Source organism: Elephantulus edwardii, unplaced genomic scaffold (genome assembly GCF_000299155.1).
Source record: "Elephantulus edwardii isolate Elephantulus edwardi_28Jun2011 unplaced genomic scaffold, EleEdw1.0 scaffold00262, whole genome shotgun sequence".
Taxonomy (NCBI): Eukaryota; Metazoa; Chordata; class Mammalia; order Macroscelidea; family Macroscelididae; genus Elephantulus; species Elephantulus edwardii.
Genome location: NW_006400012.1, coordinates 313,635 through 335,203, shown reverse-complemented (window position 1 = coordinate 335,203; position 21,569 = coordinate 313,635).

Sequence of the window (21,569 nt, the reverse complement as noted above, 5' to 3'; positions counted from 1 at the left end):
AAATAAAGTCAGCGTAAACAGACCCCTTGAGAGCAGGGGAAACACCCTCGTCTCTTGTTGCCAGCAAAACTTTCTCTGGAAAACTGCTCAGGCAGTAAATTCCCAGTCTGGCGGGCTGGGGCTAGTTTTATTACAGAAAGGGGAAAAAAACCCACCCAATCAAACGCCAACTATATCATGATCTCCCCAAGCCCAGTAAACATCAAAGAGAAATCTATCAGAAGATTTTGGGGGTGGAAAAACGCCGCCAAAACAAAATTTCCGCGCATCTGGTAGCCCCAATCATCCCTCAGCATGGTCACAGGGCTGTCTGACCCGCCCCGCTGCGCTGCCTCTCATGACTCAGCACCCCGCAGAGAGCCCTCGGCTTTCTTTGTTTTGAGATTTGCATGTATTTCCAAGACTCGGCCTCTGCAGGAGAGCCAAATCACACCTCCCAGCCTACTCCCTTCTCTACCTACCCAATTGTTGTTAGGTACCTTCAGGTGGAACCAAACTTAGCTGACCCTCCTGCACGAGTTTTGTTGTTGCTAAGTGCCTCTGTCCTGAACCTGTCTCACTGATTCCTACACAGCTACCCCCATGGACCCAGTTATCTCATTCAGGGTCTTCCTCTCCTGCTCTGTCCCTTCACCCTTCCAAGCATAATGTCCTTCTCCAAGGACCAGTCCCTCCTGGACTCTGCAGGGTTGTTTTGTTTAGTTTTTATTTTCCCAAACCCCTACAGGTTTTAAGAGGCAGTAAATCACAGTGAGCTCTAGTGGCCTAAGGGCAAGAAGCTGCCCTGCAAAAAGCACTGTTGGAGGCCACAGCTACTCTACCACCAGCTGCTCCATGGGAGAAGAATGGGCAATCTCCTCCCTTGCCTACCTCTGAAAACCCGCAGGAGGATCAGTAGTGCGTTGTGTACACAGCAATAACAACATATCCCACAGGAGAGGATTGTCCATTTTCTCCTGGAGCAGCTAGTAGATGAGAAGCACTCTGGCGGGAAGGAGCTGCACTGCCAAATGAAGACATGATGTTGGAATGAATCCACCAAACTGCTCAGTGGGAGAAATATGGACAATTTCTTCTAGTGAGATTTATTGTCTCTGAAAACCAGCTGGAGGGTGAGCTATGAGGCAGTTCCTCTCAATAGGTCCCGAGTCACCCGATTAGTCCAGGTGTTCAGCCTAGTTCTACAGACCCCTATTAGAAATCCAATCACAAATATTCTCAAACCACAACCCTACAGACTCTCCAAACCCTCTAAGCCACCCTCAAAAAGGCCCTGATTTTCGATGTAATTCTAAACTCCCTCCCATGGTTTCACTTAACTCCAAAATAAGCCATTTCTCACAGACAATACAAGAATCCTTCCCTTAGCTTACATACACACACACACACACACACACACACACACACACACACACACACACGTAGTTGATGGTCTGTTCCACAATTAGCACCTGGTCTAGTTTTCACAGTTGTTATTGAGCTTCTCTAAAGATTCCTTCCACAGATATTATCAATCTGATTCCTGTGCATACCATCAGGTGAAGTCCATGTATATAGTTGCCGTTGATGTTTCTTATAAAAGGTATTTGCCATGAATAAACCATCGATTGTACAAAATTCTATCATTCTATCTCCAGTCTCATTTCTGTCACCAAGTCCATGTTTTCCGATCACTGATCTTTCTTCCCTATTTCCAGTTTTTGCATTCAAGTCACCCATTATTACTAATGCATCTTAGTTGCATGTTCATTCAATTTCTGACTGTAATAGTTGGAAGAAATCATCTATTTCTTCCTCTTTGGTTCTGGTTGTTGGTGCATATGTTTGAATGATAATAGTATTAACAGATTTTCCTTGTATGCATAAGGATATTATCCTGTCGTATGATACTGTCAACATCAAGAAGACAAAGATTCTCACCACTGGGCCAATTGGCAACATCAGTATGGATGGTGAAAAGATTGAGATAGTTAACAGTTTTAGTTTACTTGGTTCCATAGTCAACACTCTTGGTAACAGCAGCCAGGAAATCAGGAGACGAATTGCATTGGGAAAGTCAGCTATCAGGGACCTCTCTAGAGTACTGAAGAGCAACGATGTCAGGCTGGAGACTAAGGTGCACCTGATCTGGGCTATATAGTCTTCGCAGTTGCATGCTATACATTGGAGAGCTGGACAGTGACTAGGGATGATAGAAAGAGAATTGATGCCTTTGAGCTGTGGTGCTGGAGAAGAGGGTTGACTATACCATGGACTTCTAGAAGAACAAACAGTTTTGTCCTGAAGAGGGTGAAGCCAGGCTGTTCCTTGGAGGCAAGGATTCTGAAGCTTCATCTGACATACTTTGGGCATGTTGCAAGGAGGGACCAGTCTTTGGAGAGGGACATCATGTTTGGGAGAGTGGAGGGACAGCACAGGAAAGGAAGACCCTCAATGAGAAGGATCGATTCAGTGATTAGGGTAATGGGAGTAGGTGTGTTGGACACAATAAGGTTGGCCCAGGATAGAGCAAGGTCTTTTGTACATGGGGTCGCTATGAGTTGCAAGTGACTCTGTGGCACATAACAACATGATACTGTACTTCAGGATGGATCTAGAAATGGCCGTTTTTAACTATGAATGCAACCCCATTTCCTCTCACCTTGTCATTTCCAGCTTAGTACATCATATGATTGTCTGATTCAAAATGTCTCAGCCCAATCCATCTCATCTCACCAATGCCTAATGTCATAATTTATGCGTCCTATTTCTTTCTTAACAATGTCTAATTTTCCTACATTTATACTTCCCACATTCTGCATTTAGTGCCTGCTTACAACTGTTCCTCCTCCTTTGTGTTTCCCAGTGCAAGGGCTCAGCCTCAGATGCCATATCTGCAAGTCTAAATGTGCTCTACTGTACATGGGGTTTCGAAGAGGCCAATGTCAGATGGATCTCTGCTGAAAGCAGAGAATACCAGAGGAATGCCTGTTTCATTGGCTTTGCAAAAGCATTTGAGTGTTTGGATCACAGTCACAACAAATTATGGCTAACCTTGAGAAGCAGGGGCATCCCAGGACACTTGATTGTGTTCATGTGAAACCTAGACTGAGAATAGGATCACTCATTAAAATAGAGCTATTGTTGTTGTTTTGTGCCATGACTCATAGCAACCCTATATACAACAGCCCTGAATCCTGCTCTATCTTGAACCAACTTCATTGTCTCTGACATACCTACCCCCATTACTGTGTGTTTCAAAATCAGAAAAAGAGTGTGTCAGGAATACAGTCTGTCTCCATACCTTTTCAATCTGTATGTGGAAGAGATTGTTCAGGAAGCTGGGATTTATGAGGAGAATGTGGCATCAGGATTGGAGGGAGACTCATCAACAACTTACATTATACAGATGACACAACCTTGCTCACTGAAACTGAGGACTTCAAGCTTCTACCAGAGACGGTCAAGGATTGTAGTCTTCAATATGGATTGAAGCTCTAAATCAAGAAGACAGAGGTTCTCACCAGTGTGCCAATTGGCAGCACCATGATAAACGGAGAAGACATTGAGGTTGTTAACAATTTCAGCTTGCTCATTTCCACTATCAACACTCTTGGCAACAGTAGTCAGGAAATCAAAAGGCATTAAATTTGCATTAGGGAAATCTCCTAATCAGGGACCTCTCCAAAATGTTAAAGAGCAACACTGTCCCTCTACAGACTAAGGTGGGCCCAATTCAGGCCATAGTCTGTGTAATTATTTGCTATGCATCAGCTGGACAATGAATAAAGATGACAGAAAAAAGATCGATGCCTTTGAGTTGTGGTGCTGGAGAAGAGGATGGTGCTGGAGAAGAGGGTTGAACATACCATAGACTGCCAAGAGAACAAAGAGGTCTGTCCTGGAGAGGGTGAAACCAGGCTGCTCCTTGAAGGCAAAGATTTTGAAGCTCCATCTCACCTACTTTGGGCATGTGGACAGGAGGGACCAGTCGTTGGGCAAGGTCATCATGCATGGAAGGGTGGAGGGACAGCACTGGAGAGGAAGACCCCAGATGAGATGGACTGATACAGTAACTGGGGCAATGAAGATAAGTGTGTCAGAGACAGGTTAGACTGGCTCAGGATAAGGTAGAGTTCAGAGCTGTTGTACTTAGGATCACTATGAGCCACAGGCAACTGGATGGCACATAACAACAACAACAACAAAATCTTCCTTCCTTCCTCAGCCATGCCATGCTCCTGCTTTGTTCTTACCTCTCGCTTTGACTATCATTATTAACCCCAGAAGCCTTCCCTCTGGTCAGCCCAATTCCATTCCCTAATCATCTATGGTAACCCAGAGGACTATCATCAAATCAGCAAACTTGCATTATTCTTTGCACCTATGGCTGTGCTATTTTGCATTTGCTGCAATATAGCGGCTGTTCAAATTACCACATAACAATATATACCCCCTACTCCTGTGCAGTTGTTAGGTGCCATCAAGTATGTCTCATAGAGGCCCTATGAACAAATGAACTGAACACTGTCCCTTTTTAGTGTAAAACAACCAAGCATGCTGACTGGGGACAACAGCTCTTGAATAGAGCTGATTGATTCTAAAATCATGACATATAGCCAAATCGCAGAAGCCTCCATGCTATCAATTTTCTTTTTTTTTTACTTTTAACAGAATTATAGACAGAAAGTTGTAATTTATTTCCTATTTGATAACTCTTCAGAAGAACTTTAGAAAAATAAAAAAGGAGGGGGGGGGGGTGTTGGTTGGTTTTTTTTTCTTGTGACCAAATACCCAGATTTACCTAGGATATTGTGATGCTTATTTCTGTTGTTGCTCCCATATAAGTATAGCATTTCTTTTTTTTAAAGTTAAATTTAATGAAAGTTTACAGAGACTTAGGGTTTCCAGTAATTCAATGTCGCACTTTTCTCCCTACCCACCCCCTCTCCCCCAATTTCCTCTTCTCCTTGAAAAGAAAGAAAAATTCTTTCATTGTTATGCAATCCCTCCCCACCAAGTCTACTCCACTATGCAGCCTTCACTCTGGTCTTCTCTAATGACAAGAATACCCATTCATATGTCCCTTTTAAACAGTTCTCTCTCACATCTGTTTCAGTGCAATATACATCATTCCTCCCCTCCTTTCCTGTCTTCCCTCAACCCTGATGTCAGTCCCATTTTACAACAGTGGCACCATGCAGTATTTGTCCGTTTGTGACTGAGATATTTCACTGAGCATAATGTCCTCCAAGGTCATCCATTTTGCATAATATTTCCTGAGTTCCTTGGTTTTCAATGCTGCATAGTATTCCATTGTGTGAATATACCAGAGTTTCTCTATCCATTCATTCGTTGATAGGCACTTGTGTTGTTTCCAGCTCTTCACTATTGCGAACAAAGCCACAATAAACATGGATGTGCACATGCTGTCAATTCTTAAGTCTCACTCACCCTGAGGGCAATGCTCCTTTATTATGCATTAATGTATGTTGTTGTTATGTGCCTTCGAGTCGCATGCGACTCATAGCGACCCTATGTAGGAGAGTCCTTGAAGTCCTTGACGCTTGGGTGCCTTTCATCCTCTCTCCAGGTTCATAGGGTTTCCGGAGGCAAGCTATTATTATGAAAGTGGATGCCACTCCTCCTTCCAAGCATTAATGTGTAAACATCTTAAAATCAAGGTAACCTCTAATAAATAATATTTGTGGTCTGCCTCATTTACATTTCTATGCTCTACCAACCTAGACTAGATGGCATCATGATTGACTTCCTTTTGTAACACCTATTATGCATTTTCCCTTTCTGTGTTACTTGAATATTTCTTATCTCTGATGAGAGGAAGCCATGAGGCTGCCAAACATAGGAAAGATCTGTTACCTAAGAGTTCAAGAATCCAAATACATGGACAACCCATTTTCTTTATCACCTTCATCTAAATGAAATTCAATAATGTAACTTTGTATAAATTTGTAAAATGTAACCATAGAAGAGTTTTCAGGTTTAGCTAGGTTGCTGGCTGGCTGACTCACCCACTCTTTTAACTTTTCTTTGTCTACAGCATGCTGCAATAAACTGCTTTTTCTTAAATTTTAGAAACTAGTGTGGTTACTTGTTTCCACCTCCCACCCCCCTGCAACAGTCCTACCCTGATCTCATGCACTAGGGCCCAGGAATGCTGGCATAAATAGAAGCCTGGGAGAAGGAGCAGGAAGGAAACATGTTCAGAACAGACCTTCATTCAGTTTGATTTTACCAGCGTGCCGCACACAGCTGGGCAGTATGAGTTTTGTGTTCCAACTTATGACAACCGTTCAGAACACAGTACATTTGCCCTATAGCGTTTGCAAAGCTGAAATCTTTGACTACATTGTCAGGTCTTTCCTCCCTCAGAGCTGCTGGTGGGTTCAGATCACCAACCATTAGGTTAGTAGTTTTGCACTTGGGCATCGCACCACCAGGAAACACTTCAATTTGTAGCACCCTCATGAACAATAGATCTGAACCTTTCTCTATCCTGTCCCAGACTCCCAATCTCTGGCACATTTCAGCCCGTTGCTACAGCCATCTTGCTGAGCGAAAGTCTCCCTTTTTCTCAGACCCTCTACCTTTCCCAACATGATTTTTACCAAGAACTAGCCCTTCCTGGCAACACACCCAAAGTATATGAGTCTAGGAAAGAGGGGCTGCATAAACACATCCCAGCTCCTGTTTCCATGACATACAGTAACTCCTTATGGGCAAAGGTCCTGAAAGTACAGTCCCACCAGTGCAGGCTCTCTGATAGTTCCTCTTTCACTGAAGAACAGCGGTCTTTCTAAACAAAAATCTCATTAATTGACTCTTAAAGGAACCAACTTCTACTGAACAACAGAATACCTAAGGCTCTGTGCTACGTAACAGAAACTCATCTTTGCTTTTGGGTCTAAACTCATTCACAGCTGAATCTCAGGTGGATTTTTGGAAGCTGTAAATTGCAAAGGAGGCGCTGGTGCTGGACTCGGACCACCAGGGAGGTGTGCTGGCAGTGCAGTGCTGATAAGGACTGCTTCACCAGAGCTCCCTCAGTCACGGAGAGGAGCTTAAAGTTAGCTCAGATTCCTCCTCTTCTTCAGGAAATAGCTATCCTCATTGCTATCCATACCAAATACAAGTGTGAAAAGAAGTGAACTAATTGTGGCTCAAATTCTGTTGTGAGGACCAAAAAGTTCTTTTTGATAGTAAGCTTCATATGTATTCAAAATCTGAAGGCATCAAAGTAATCCTGGGAAGGTAACCATTGTTCATCAGTAAATGTTACTTATTTAACCACCAAAAAACTTAAAAGTCACTACTATCCAGTTACTCTTAGTGACACTGTAGGAAAGAGAACAGCCTCACAGGGTTTTTTCCAAGGCTATCAATCTTCACGGAAGCAGATTGCCAATCTTTCTCTTATAGAGTGGTTAATGTTAATGGGTTGGACCCAGGAGCCTATTAGCTCTCTTTAATCCCTGATCGCCAGAGCTCCTCATGATCTTTCTACCTCTCTTTTCCCCCACCACCTTTCTCTCTCTCTCTCTCTCATATTGCCAGTGGATTGAAATAAACTCATCGATAACTATCCATTGAATTTCTACCACTATAAACTGCAGGGGAGGAGATCTCCCATTTTTCTTGTTGAGGAGCTGAGGTACATTCAAAACAGCCAGAGAGGTTTGACATTGAGATTAGCAATTCAGTTCCCTTCATGAGAAGCTCACCCTTAGCTGTGAAAACTAGGCCAGGTGCTTACTGTGAAACAGACCATCAACTATTTGTGGATTTGTGTGCAAGTTCAAACTGCAGCTAATAAAAAAATTACAACAAATGCTCAAGAACCAAAATATGATCTACCTACCCAAATTGGTTTTAACTTTTTATTATAGTTGAGTGAAAGTTTACAGAGCAAATTCATTTTTAATTTTCAACATTTTACACACATTTTGCTTTGTGAAATTGATAGCAATCCCCTCAACAGAACAGCGCTCCAGAACAGGGTTGAGGCCTTGAACACCAATGAATGAAGACCAGATGAGCTGAAGTTGGAAAATCAAAGGGGCCGAACTCGCTCAGCATATCTTTAGCTGAAGGAACTAAAGAACAAATTATAACCTTGAGTTGCAATACTTAAAAGATGCTATGGGCAGAATAGGAAGATCTGGTGGCCTACTGCTTAAGAAACTGCACTGCAATCCTAAAGGCATACTGTTCAGATCTACCAGCCATCTCCAGGAGACGGGTAAGCAATCTCCTCCTGTGTGATCACCAGCCTCTGAAAAACCTGCTGGAGGGTCAGCTATGGGTCAGTTCCAACTTAATGACATACAACAACAACAACAACAATAAAAAAAAAGGGCAGAATACCGAATGACCAAAAAGAATCCAAAGAAGATGGAAGGAGTACACAGAGTCACTGTGCCAAAAAGAATTGGCTGACACAGTAGAATTTCATGAAATAGCATGTGATCAGGAATCAATGGTGATGAAGAAGGAAATTCAAGCTCTGAAGGAACTGGCAAAAAATATGGGCCCAGGACTTAATGGAATACCTCTTGACATAGTCCAACAAACAGATGCAGCCCTTGACACACTCACCAGATTGTGCCAAGAAATCTAGATTTGAGAGGATGGACTCTTTCACCATCAAGGCAGACCTAAACATCTGCTTGGTGAGTAAGGAAATGTTACTGTTAGACTCCCTGAGGACAGGAGTAGAGAAGGCTTAGAAACAGAGAGAAGCACTTTGTTTCCTCTGATCTCTGCTCTGTTCATGTGGTGGGGAAACTGCCCTCTAGGGATGGTCAGTTTGGGTTCTTCCTACTGAGTGGGAACGCAGAGCAATAGTTCATGCATTTTTTGCAAGCAAAGCATGAATCAATTTTATGTGCATAAGGTCTCTATGAGTCTTAGTCAACTGGGCTTTACATAACAACAATATAAGAAACACTACAACCATTTCAGAATGGCTGGCCCTACCTGCCCCATGTGTCCAAGGTGGAGGCCCCTAACCAGCCATGTGGTTGACCCAAATGGTACCTACTTGGAAGCAGGAGTGGCATCTACTTCCTAAACAACATGCCTCTGGGAACTCTATGACTTTTGATAAATGGCGATGGTTACAGAAAGGCTTCAAGCCTTTTGTTCATAGGGTCACTATGAGTGGTGCTAAACTTGATGGCAGCAACAACAACAATATACTACATAGATTCATTGAACATGCAGTATGCTTATCTAAATACACATCATTAAATACATATATTCAACAAAAATGTGTATCTGTTTGGTTGCATTTGATTCTTGTGGTTTTACTCTTAAGCCTATCATCCACTTTAAACAGTCCAGTGTTATGGTGTCTGTTCTTGGATCTCTGGTACTATAGTGGTTGTTAAAGAGTTCCCACCACTGGGCCAATTGACAGCACCATGATAGATGAAGAGACTGAATTTGTTAACAGTTACAGCTTACTTGGCTCCACAATCAGCAGTCTTAGCACCAGCAGTCAGAACATCAAAAGACAAATTGCATTAGGGAAATAAGCTGTCAGGGATCTTTCCAGAGTCTAGAAAAACTAATCTTTCCAGAGTCTAGAAAAACTAAGTCTAGAAACCTGATGGTCTAAAGACGAAGGTCTGCCTAATCCAGTCCATGGTCTTTGCAATCACTTGCTGTGCATCAGAGAGCTGGACAATGACTAGGGAGGACAGAAGAAGAATTGATGCCTTTGAGTTGTGGTGCTGGAGAAGAGTCTTGAACATACACCACCAAGAAAACAAATAGGTCTGTCCTGGATAGGGTGACACCAAGTTTCTTCTTGGAGCCTGGGATTTTAGAGGCAGGTTTTTATTAAGTAGGCTTCAAAGCTATTGTACATAGGGTCGTTATGAGTCACAGGGCACTCCACAGCACAAAACAGTAACAAAGGTTGCCTGCCATCAGGTCCCACTATGTAATCTGGTTATTCTTTATTAACATAATAGGAATTTATGATCTTCTCTGGATGAAGATTTTTAAAAAAAATTTTATTTTATTATTTTTGTGTATGTGTACCATCAAATCAGATCTGACAGGTCCAGGAGGAGACTGCCCCTCCTCGAGCAGAGCATCTGGTGGATTCGAACTGCACACCTCTGGGATTACAGTGCAGCTTCTTGCCACTAGATCAGAGCTCCCTCTGGATCAAGACTTTTTAAGGAATAAATAGCTTGTTTGTTTAACAAACAATCACAAGATTTTATACTTAAAAATAAACCCAACTAGATACAAAAAGACCTGCATAAGGAAAACAACAAAATCCTATAAGAAATAGTAAGGGAACAAATTAAAGTATGTTTTCTGTTTGTGGATAAAAAGACTTAACATTGTAAAAATAATTCTATGAGTGATCTACAGATTCAAGCAACCTAAATACAGCTACTAAGCTCATTCTTCAAGGAGATAAAGATAAAAAAAATGACATATAAGGCGTTACACTCCCTGATCTTAGACCCTGCTACACAATTTCTTGTTTAGGTTCTTGGTGTTAATAAGCCATCTCACATTGTAAAATTAGAATTTTAAAAAAAATCTGTTGGTCTAGTTAAATTGGAGATGGTCATTTTCAATATTAGCCCAGTGTTGAGTAGTTGCCAAGTTAAAGTGTGACCAGGTAATTAGTTCTGAAATAGTCTAAAGTCAGGAACAGCCACCAATCAGGTTTTAGTCAATTACTGTCTCTCTGAATTACAATACATTCTTTAGCTTATTTTGCCTTCAATAGAGCAAGTAACATATCACCTATCAAAACATTTCTCTTTTTCTGAACTTTGATTGCTTTTCTTGCCTGTTACAGAAAACATCATAGCATCAAGCTTCCTTGCCCTCACTAACCTCATGCATAGCACGATAAGAAAAAAATTTATTTCCAACTTTGCAGTGCTGCTAAATCCATAGTCTTCAAGACAAGAGATTACATTCAAATATAGGTGTGCTCAGTATAATACCAGGTATGGACATGTGTGTGGGCCCAGAAATGGGAAGCCCAGTGGGGAGCGTCCACACTGCTACCGGAAGTGGGACGTGGATCTGTGATCTAGTCTTCCTAATCAGGTCAGGGTGTTGTTGGCCTTGCTGAAAATGTCACAGAGTCATGAAAGAAGGAAGGCCCTCCAGTCTCCTGTGTGCAGACCTGTCACACACACACACACCCCTCGCGATGCTTGGCCTGAGGACCTCCCTGTTTCTTTTCTTCTCTTTCCTTGTAATGCCTCAGAAAAGAGACCCTCCATACCTGCACACTTATCTCCGAGCTACCGTTTGAAGTTTAGAGAACTCCAAGCTTTAATAACCTCCACCAGAAGAGAAGAGATTTTCTGGGGGCAATGCAGCATAGCTAAAATGTACATAATCAATTAAGCAAAGTAGCCACAAAATAGCAATCTTAACTAAAATTCTATGCTTTGGCTAAATTTATTCTGCCCTAAGGATAGAAAGTAGCCATAAATGCCTTATGTCCAAGCTTTTATGTATATCTTATAAGGAATCTCTACCCCCACCCCCCCAAAAAAAGAAAAGAAAGTTCTAATTAAAAAATTTAGTGAAATAAGTGGAGTTAGGTACAAGTCAGCAGTGCCTTGTTCCGCTGAGGACAGCTTGACTAAAGCACTTCCGGTAAGTCCACCAACCAGTCCCAAGGACCATCCCATCCCCTGATAGGCCCTAACACCGGCTCCAGTACTGCCTGTTAAGCTTCTGCCACTATAGGAGTGGCAAAAATTAAAAAAGCACCTTGTGAGTGTTGTTGTTAAGTGCGAGTTGTAGACGACTCATAATGACCCTATGAACCAAAGACCTGAACAGTTGTATAACTTCCTTCGATTCTCCAAGTTCACAGGAGTCAAGCTATTTTGGAAGTGGATGCCACTCCTGCTTCCAAGCTTGTTTTGGAGCTCCATCAAACACGTCCACTATGGGGGTAACCATTCTCGCATTTGACACATCAGTGTCACAATGTTTAGCATCACAGCAATCATGAGGGCTATACCACTTAGGAGAATGTTTGACCAAAAACAATTAAACCCAGGCGTGAGGGCCACAGATTAAAATCACCCACCTTTGGCTTGATAGCATCACTTTTTGTCCACTAGGCCAACAGAGCTCTATGTTGTTCTTATTGTTAAGTGTCGTCTAGTCATAGACCACTTATAGCAACCCTGTGAGTGTACAGGTACCCTTTTCATTTAAAAACCTCTGGGGGAAACTGGAAAGCTCCTTAGCAGATTGTTTTAAGACCATTCAGGTCTTTTAAGGCTCTACCCAGGTATTTAAACTAGCATAAAAGATAGATGTAAGTTCTCTCATTTCATAGTTGCACCCCTAGCAAGTAAAATTTTATCTAAGGAGAAAGGCAAACCTAAAAATATCCTCATATCTTACAACCTAATATTTTCTCAAGGGAAGATATAATCCTCTCACAAAATATAAGCCAGGACTGTTAAGAGAAACTAAGAAACTGAGTAATCATAGTGATTTAATTAGAAGAAAATAAGCTACCCATGTTAAACCTTTTAACTTTACTAAGAGAACTAACATAGTTCAAGGAAAAGAAAACTCAGCTGCATTTAAGATTATGAAAGGAATCCAGAGATATGCAAATCTAAACTCCCATGATATTGCTATCCTCATTATTGTCCATTACAATTATGAATGTTGCCTTAATATTATTAAGAATATTTCCAAACGGTAGACTTAAAGCTCGGAGTCAATCTAGAACAACCCTTTGGAAGCCATGACCACTGTTCTTAACAGAGACAGAAAGGTGTTGGGGAGATTCAGGAAGCTGCCACCACAGGTCATCCCAAAAAGGCCAAAGGAGAGTGTTTCCACAAAGGGAAGCCAGGGTACTACAATAAGTGCCCAGCCACGGTGAGCCAAACGTACCGGCGAAAGCTTCCCATGAAGCCATGTCCCCAATTTAATCAAATTTAGGCATTGGACATGTGATTACCCTGTGTTTCACGGGGGCGCGGTGGAAGTCATCAAGCCCTTTTGGTGGGTAAGTAAGCCCTGAAGCAGCTCCCACTTGCACCACAAATACTGCACACCAGGAACCTCACATGGGTGACTCTAGACGTGGTAACTAAATAAAAACCACTCACATAAGGTTTTTGCCAGCCCCTTGGCCCAAAACTCACATGACTCTCATAGTCAAAACAAATGGTTGGCCCACCACAAAAAATTAAACTCCCAACACGTATCTTTCTAACAGAAAAGAATGTTAACCAATCAAATTTGTAAAGATAAAATCTTACTACTAAAAAGGAAGCCTACTCTCAAGACAAGCCAGATAAGTAAAGACCTCTTGCCCTAAACTTTAGTCTACTTCTTTTAATATAGTTTATACTAATCTTTAAGCAAGAGATCCATTTCCGAAATAGCTTGCCTCTGGAAACTCTGTGAACTTGGAGAAACAATGGAAGTTATACAAATGTTCAGGTCTTTCATTCATTGGGTCGCTATGAGTCATCAATGACTCAAGGGCACTTAACAACAACAACAACGATCTTTAATAGTAAACTCACTACATAAATCTCCTACCTTATTGCTACCCTTTTCAGTTAATAACCCATGGATAAGTTCTTTGATTTCAAAATCATTAGCAAATCAAACCTCTCAGATCAGTCAGTACCTAATTCTTAAAGCTTTTAGTAAAAAATCTGAAATAAAGCCTAATATTTGTTCCTCTTTATCTAGCCAGTCATAATTTGCCTGCTGCTACTTTTTAAACCCTGCTTGTTAAGTCAATCTTTGTATCTTCGAGGTTCCAAGTGTTCTACATTAAGCAGATATGCCTCCTAACCTATGCCTGTCAACCTACATGGCATAGTAGTCAAAGCATTAAGGATTCACAGAAGTAGGGCCATGGAGAGATTAGAAGCCCCTGCAGGCAGGACAACATCCAACTCCAGCATGAAGCAGCTAAAGCAATCACTGTCCAAAACCCTAAAAGATTTTAGGCCCTTAATCTTTCCAGGAAGGAAGTTATGCTACCAAGCTGAAAGTGGGTGATTTTCATCTGTGGCCCTCGGGCCAGGTTCAAATTGTCTTCCTGTCAAACATTCTTCTAGGTGGTATAGCACTGGTCTGTGCATTGCTGTACAGAGGTAACTCGTGGTTGCTGTGATGCTGAAGATTGTGACAGTGATGTGCCAGTCGTGGTAATGGGTGTTGGCTGGAGCTTCCCGACTAAATCAAGCCTGGACGCAGGAGCGGCATCCACTTCCGAAATGGCTTGCTTCCGGAAACTCTATGTACGAACAGTGCTCTGGCTGTTCGTTCATAGGGTTGCTAAGAGTCATCTACGACTCGACGGCACTAAACAACAACAACAATCTTTCCAGGAGATAATGTTGGGATTAGAACCAAGAAAAAAGGCAAAAGTTTATGCTTGGGAAATTAAGCTATCAGAACCAGGAAACCACTATTTGACATGCACAGAACTGGTGCTTTGGAACATGAGCGATGCCAGAAGTCATGGACACATTCATGGGCGCATGAATGACATCAGAGGGCAGGGACTAGAAGGAGAATCCCCCACTAAACTTTGAACTTTCAGTGGCATCATTGGTCAGACTTCAGCCCTGAGGCCCACCCAGAGAAGGGGGCCATAAATAGAGCCTCACCTCAGTGGAAAGTGCCCTCCTTCATCCATATTTCCTTTCGAGGAGGGTGGTCTGTCTCTTTGGGAAGATACCTTTCTTATAAATCTATCTTTACTATTTTTACCCTCACTTCTGCCTCTTCCACTTTTTCTTTTCATCTCTGTGCTCCAAGAAAAAGCTTTAGTCTACACTTTAATGCTCCATGTACTTGTAAGGTTGCCAAGGAAGGACAGAACCCAGTTAAGGCCAAGAAAGAGAATTTATTGAGGAGAAACTGCCGGGCTGGCTCTAAAGCAGAAACCAGCCCCCATTTAGAGAGGGGATTTATACTGTCTTACAAGGAAGTTGGGGAAGGGGATGTTCATAGTTGTTTTTTACAAGATAGGGAACTGGGCAACAGAGTAGTTTTACATCCTTAACAGAGGGAAGCAGAGCCCCAGCTGCTGCTTCCTGTGGTTGCATCATTTCAGTGGCTACTCTGGGAAAGGGAGAGCAGCTCCACAGCCCTAATAATACTAAAGTCTGTCCTTCCAAGAAACCCTAAGGTTGCCATATATGGTCTTCTCTAGTCTCTCCTACTTGGTATAATTCCTTTGCCTGCAAGATAAGGGTGAACTAGGACACTAATTGTACAGTAACAGACTGACCATAATCCATACTTACTCCCATTCCCAAAAAGGTGATCCAACAGAGTGTACAAATCATTGAACAATATCACTGATTCCACATGCAAGCAAAATCTTGCTGAAAATTATTCAAAAATGTCCAGAACACTATATCCACAAAGAACTGCCAGAAATACAAGTTGGCCGTGGCACTAAGGATATCATTGCCAATGCCAGATGGATCTTGGCTGAAAGCAGAGAGGACCAGAAGAATGTAAATTTGTGTTTTATTGACTATGGAAAGGTATTTGACTGTGTAGACCACAACTAATTGTGGCTAACCCTGAGAAGAATAGGAATGCCAGCACATTTGATTGTGCTCATGCGAAATCTATACTTAGATGGAAGCAGTCAGACAACCAGAACAAGGAAACACTGCATGGTTCAAAATCAAGAAAATAGTACATCACGGGTGCTTCTGTTTCCATACATTTTCTATCTGTATGGACTCTGTGAAGAAGAATGTGACATCAGAATTGGAGGTAGACTCATCAACAACCTGTGTTATGATGAGAACACAACCTTGCTTGCTGAAACTGAGGAGGGGCTGAAGCATTTGCTGCAGAAGGTCAAGAACTGCAGTCCTCAATATGAATTGAAGCTCAATATCAAGGAAACGATTCTTCTTACTGGTGGGCTTGTTGGTATTATGATGATCGGTTGAGAATTTTTTGTTGTTTTTTTCTGCTTGTTGGGGCCAGCAGCACTCTTGTTGGCAGCACTCATCAGATCCTCCGGTGGTTTGTTTTTTTGGGGTCTTCTGTTGTGGGTGCTTCCTGCTTGGTGCTGAGGAGTGATGTCAGTCTAGAGACTATGGTATGGTTGATAGAAAGAAGCCATGATCTTTTTAATTACTTGCTATGCGTCTGAGAGCTGGACAATGACCATGTATGACAGAAGAAGAATCAATGCTTTTGAGTTGTGGAGAAGAGTATTGAACAAACCATGGACTGCCAAGAAAACAAACAGGTCTGTCCTAGAGAGGGTGAAACCAGGTTACTCCTTGGAGAGAAGGATTTTGAAACTCCATCTCATACTTTGGGCATCTAACCAAGAGAGACCAATCCTTGGAGAAGAATGTCATGTTTGGAACAGTAACGATCAGTGCAGGGGAGAAAGGCCCTGGACGAGATGCATTGATACAGTGATAGAACAATTGATGCTTTTGAGTTGGTGTTGGAGGAGGGTACTGAATACTACATGAAATGTCAAAAGAACAAACAGATATGTCTTGGGAAAAGTGTAGCCAGAGCATTCCTTGGAGGCAACCATGGTGAAGCTTCATCTCTCAAACTTTGGACATGTTGTTTGGAGAGGCTATTCCTTGGAAAGGGACAACATGCTTAGAAAGGTCAGTGAGAGAGATGAAGACCATTAGTGAGATGAATTGACACAGTGACTGTGGCAATTGGCACTGTGCACAGTAACTGTGGCAAAGGGGGCAGGAGTGTCAGAGCTGGTGAGGATGGTACAGGATAGGACAGGGTTCAGATCTGGTGTTCATAGGGTCACTACGAGTCATACTTGATGGTACCTGACAACAACAAACCTGGGTAGGATGCTGTGGAAGCTTAGTGGTAAGGAACTGTACTGCCAACCCAAAGGCATGCAGTTCAAATCTACCAGCTGGCTCAGAAAGATGAGCAATCTTCCATGTAATTTATTGGCTCTGTAAATCCCCTGGACTGGCATAGACACACGTAGGCACCATGGTCCTAGCAGTCCATCTGGAAGAAAGGAGGTAGACTTGGGAAAGGAGAGGTTAGAGTGAGGAAAAGATAGCATGGGCTGGGAGTCAGGGTAACCTGTAGGCAGAGGAGTCTTGGCAAGATTTTGGACAATTGACTGATTGTTTTTCATATGCAGTCAATTATCTGTGAAATAATCAACTACCCCTAGTTTATCAGCCTTGAGGGCATAAACTGTGCCTGATTCATTGTTTATTGTCTTGGGACTTAGGGCTGCTCTATCTCTTCATTATCTGCGATCATTCAGAAGTGGGTGGAGCCCTGGTGGACGCAGCACTGCAGATGAGATGAGCAGATAGCACTTCTAGGAAGAACACAGTGTGTCACTCCTTTCAGGAAGAGGTAAACCACACCAGGATTTCTGGTGGGGCGAGCAGGAGCGGGCCAGATTTCAAGCTCACTCACAGCTCAGGTAGGCACCAGGTGGAGGCCCTGAGGACACAGGTAGGGAAAGGCATAGAGGTGATTGGATAAGGAGCAGAACTGAAATGCTGGCGCTGGGCTGGAAGGGAGAATTTGAAGAGGTACTTCTGTCCTCCTGCCCTGTGGCTACTCTAAGGAATCCTGGGTATTTGTTAAATCCTGTCTACCAAATCTGCATCACTGAGTTCCAACACACTACGGTTACCGTTGAGGAGAATGGGAATTCCAGAACACTTAAATGTGCTTATACAAAACCTATACTTAGACCCAGAAGCTGTTGTATAAACAGAACAAAGGAACACTTCATAGTAAAAAGTCAACAGAGGTGTGCATCAGAGTTATATCCTTTCTACCTACCTGTTGAATCTGTATGCTGAACAAATCATTTGAGAAGCTGGACTTTATGAAAAAGAACTTGGTATTAGGATTAGAGGAAGACTCATCAACAACTTTCATTATGCAGATGACACAACCTGGCTTGCTAAAAGAGAAGAGGACATGAAACCTCCTCTTTGCAGAAGATCAAAGACTACAAACCTGCCAACCTGCAATATGGATTACATCTCAACATCAAGAAAATAAAGATCCTCATCACTGGCCCATAGGCAACATCAGGATACATGGGAAAAAGATTGAAGTTGCTAATTATTTCATCTTGCTTGGATTCACAATCAACAGCATCAATTTCGGCAGTGAAGAAATCAAAAGACATACTTGCCCATGGAAAGTTGATCAATGACCTGTCCAAAGTACTGAAGAGCAATGACGTCAGCTTAAAAATGAAATTGTGCCTGATTTAAGCTGTGGTCTTTTCAATCACCTGCTTTGCATCTCTGAGAGTTAGACAATGAATAAGGAGAAAGACTGATTGATGTGTTGTTGGAGAAGACTCTGCGTGTCCCAATGTTCTGCCAAAAGAACAGACATGATGTCTTGGGAAAAGTGCAGCCAGAGTGCTCCTTGGAAGCAAGGATGGTGAAGCTTTGTCTCACATACTTTGTGTTGTTCTAAGGGGCTATATCTTGAAAAAGGACATCATGCTTGGAAAGGTGGAGGGTCAGAGAAAAATAGGAAGACTTTCAATGAGATGGATTAACACAGTGACGGCAACAGTGGGCTCATTGTGTCAAAAAGGATGAGGATGGCTCAGGACAGCGTTCACATCTGTTGTTCATAGGTTTCTGTATGAGTTGTAGCAGATTTGACAGCATCTAAGAACAACAATGTAGGATAAGTCATCGTGGAGAACCTGGAGTTGACAAAATAATGGAAATAAGAACGAATAATAACATAAGAAGAAAGAGGAAAAATAGGAGGAAAAAAATAAGTATAATATGGGCATGAAAGACCCAAAATACTAGAAATGGAAATTCCCAAGGGAATAATTTTAAAAAGAATCTCTGTGTGTGTGTCTGTGTATGTATGTGTACCGTCAAATAGGATCTGACTGGTACAGGAGCAGAATGCCCCTCCTTCTCCAGCAGAGCATCTGGTGGATTCGAACAGCTTACCTCTGGGATTGTCCGGCAGCTTCTTGCCACTAGGCCACCAGAGCTTGCCAAAGAAAATATTTTTTTAAATATTCAAATAAATTCACCTGAAGTAAAAATTTGATTCTTCAATATTGAAAAAAAATAATGTACTGGTTGTACATAACAGAAAAAGAACCTAAACAGAAAATTCTAGAATATATCATATAAACATGCCGGATTTTGAATAAAGAAATAATACATTAGTCATATATTAAAAGTGATTACCCCTCAATAACTCATTACCATTGAGTTGGAACTGACTCATATCTAACCCTCCAGCCAGTTTTCGAAGGTTATTTTTCTTCACCAGAGCTCCCTTGAAGTGATTAAGTCACTTAAAAAGGAAGAAAATCAGATTAGCATCAGACTTTGTAGGGACATCCAGTGCCAGAAGACAACGAAGCAGGACATAGGCAATAAAGGACATAATCTGAGTCAATCTGTCCTTCAGGTGAAACTGACAGTAATGAGTTTATATTTTGAGGATATTAAAAACATTGTATATAACAATTACAACTTGCTTGGCTCCACAATCAACATTTTTAGCACTAACAGTCAGGAAATCAAGACATTGCACTGGGAAAATCTGCTGTGAGGGACGGGACGTCTCCAGAGTGCTAAAAAGCAACAATGTCAGTGTAGAGACTAAGGTGTGCCAGATCCAGGCCATGGTCTTTACAATTACTTGCTATGCATCAGCTGAACAATGACTAAGGATAACATAAGAATTACAGAAGAAACATCGATGCTTTTATGGTGCTGGAGAAGTCTTGAACTTATCGTGGGACACAAAGAAAATAGGTCTGTCTTGGAGAGGATGAAAACAAGTTTCTCCTTGGAGGCTAGGGTTTTGACTTTACATTTCACACCTTGGGGGACGTAACTAGGAAGGACATCATGCTCAGAAGGGTAGAAGGACAGCTTAGGAGAGGAAGACCCTGGATGAGATGGACTGATACAGTAACTGGGGTAATGGAGGTAGATGTGCCCGAGTCAGTGAGACTGGCTCAGGACAGGGCAGGGTTCAGAGATGTTGTACACAGGGTGGCTATATGTCACAGGCAATGGCACACAACAACTTATAATCATGCATCATTTATATAATCAATAAGGAAAACATCTAAGCTACCTATTATTTTTTTAAAAGCCCTCTTTTGCATAAGACCTTAGACCAAGCTTGAGCTTTAGTAAACACAGTGCCTTCTGATATTTCTTAGATTCTTTGTGGGGCTCACTCAGCTTTATCCTCAAGTCCTCACCTTCCATCACCTTTTCAGAATTCCTTTAAGTCCGGTCTGAACGGGTTCGCCCCTTCACACTTTCTCTTTTGCTTTCAGAGCACATACCATAGTTTGAAATCAGCTGTGTGGCTATTAGTGTCTCTCTCTCTAATGGTTATCCCTCTCTCCAGAATGGAAGCTACGAAAGGTCAGGCACCATGTCTATTTATCCCAAAAATGACTTCCCAGTGCCTTACCCAACCCTCAAACCCCAAATCTACCGAATCAAGTAAATCTCTACTTCTAGATATCCTATAGGGCATTAGAACTGCCCCATAGCGTTTCCAAGGCTGTCAATCTTTATGGAAGCAGACTGCCAAATCTTTTGATTAACATCTCAGCGCCTTCCACATTAATGGATAAATAGAGGTCTCAACAAACCTTTGCTGTCTACTTGCATCAACTCCCCATGTTTAATGATTTTGAATGCATTCCTATCTTATGGGTCAATGAGATCTAGAGCTTTCTGATTTCTGGGGCTACGTCTCACCCCTCTGTTATTAAGTGCAGTTGAGTCAGAACCGACTGATCCTCCAAAAGAGGAGACTGCCTATCTTTCTCCAGCAGAGCTGCTGGTGGATTTGAACTACCTGCCTTTGGGTTGGTAGCACACCTCCTTGCCTCTAGGCCGCTAAAGGTCCCTCACACCTCTAGGTAATCTTGTTAGTGCTCAACAGATCTCTGGCTGACTTGATACACTGATATGTGTTTGATACTGTTGGGTCATTGCTTTTAGTGTTTCCCCTCATATTATGCACCTACTGCTACTCTGGGAGGGAGCTTGGCAAACAGGGACAACAGTTTCCTCCACCAAAGATTTCCATTCTTTTGACTATACTTAGTTGGTTATTTAAAAATAAATAAAGAAAGAAAGAAAGAAAGAGCAATTCTACTGCTACCCAGGCAATTCCAGCTCACAATGTCTTGGTGAGCCCCAAGCTTCCCCTTATGGTGTAAATCTTCCCCTATGGTGTAAAGGCTGTAAATCTTTACAGAAACAGATTGTCTCCTTTTTCCTCCATGAACCACTTAGTCAGTGGCTTCTGGTTAACAGCCAAATGAATGCCTTAGCCACAGCGCCACAAGACCTCCTAGATAGTCATTAGTTAGCTAGTAAATGACATTTCTCCCGCACCCGACTCCCGGGTGCTTCCTCACCTTCACCCACAATGGCCAAGTGTATTGTCTCTTGTGCTAAGTATTGACATGGCTTCTCCAGAAGCAGACAGAGATATTTAGTGGTGCTGTTCTTTGTTGCACTCCCGTGCCACCAGTCAGCCTATTG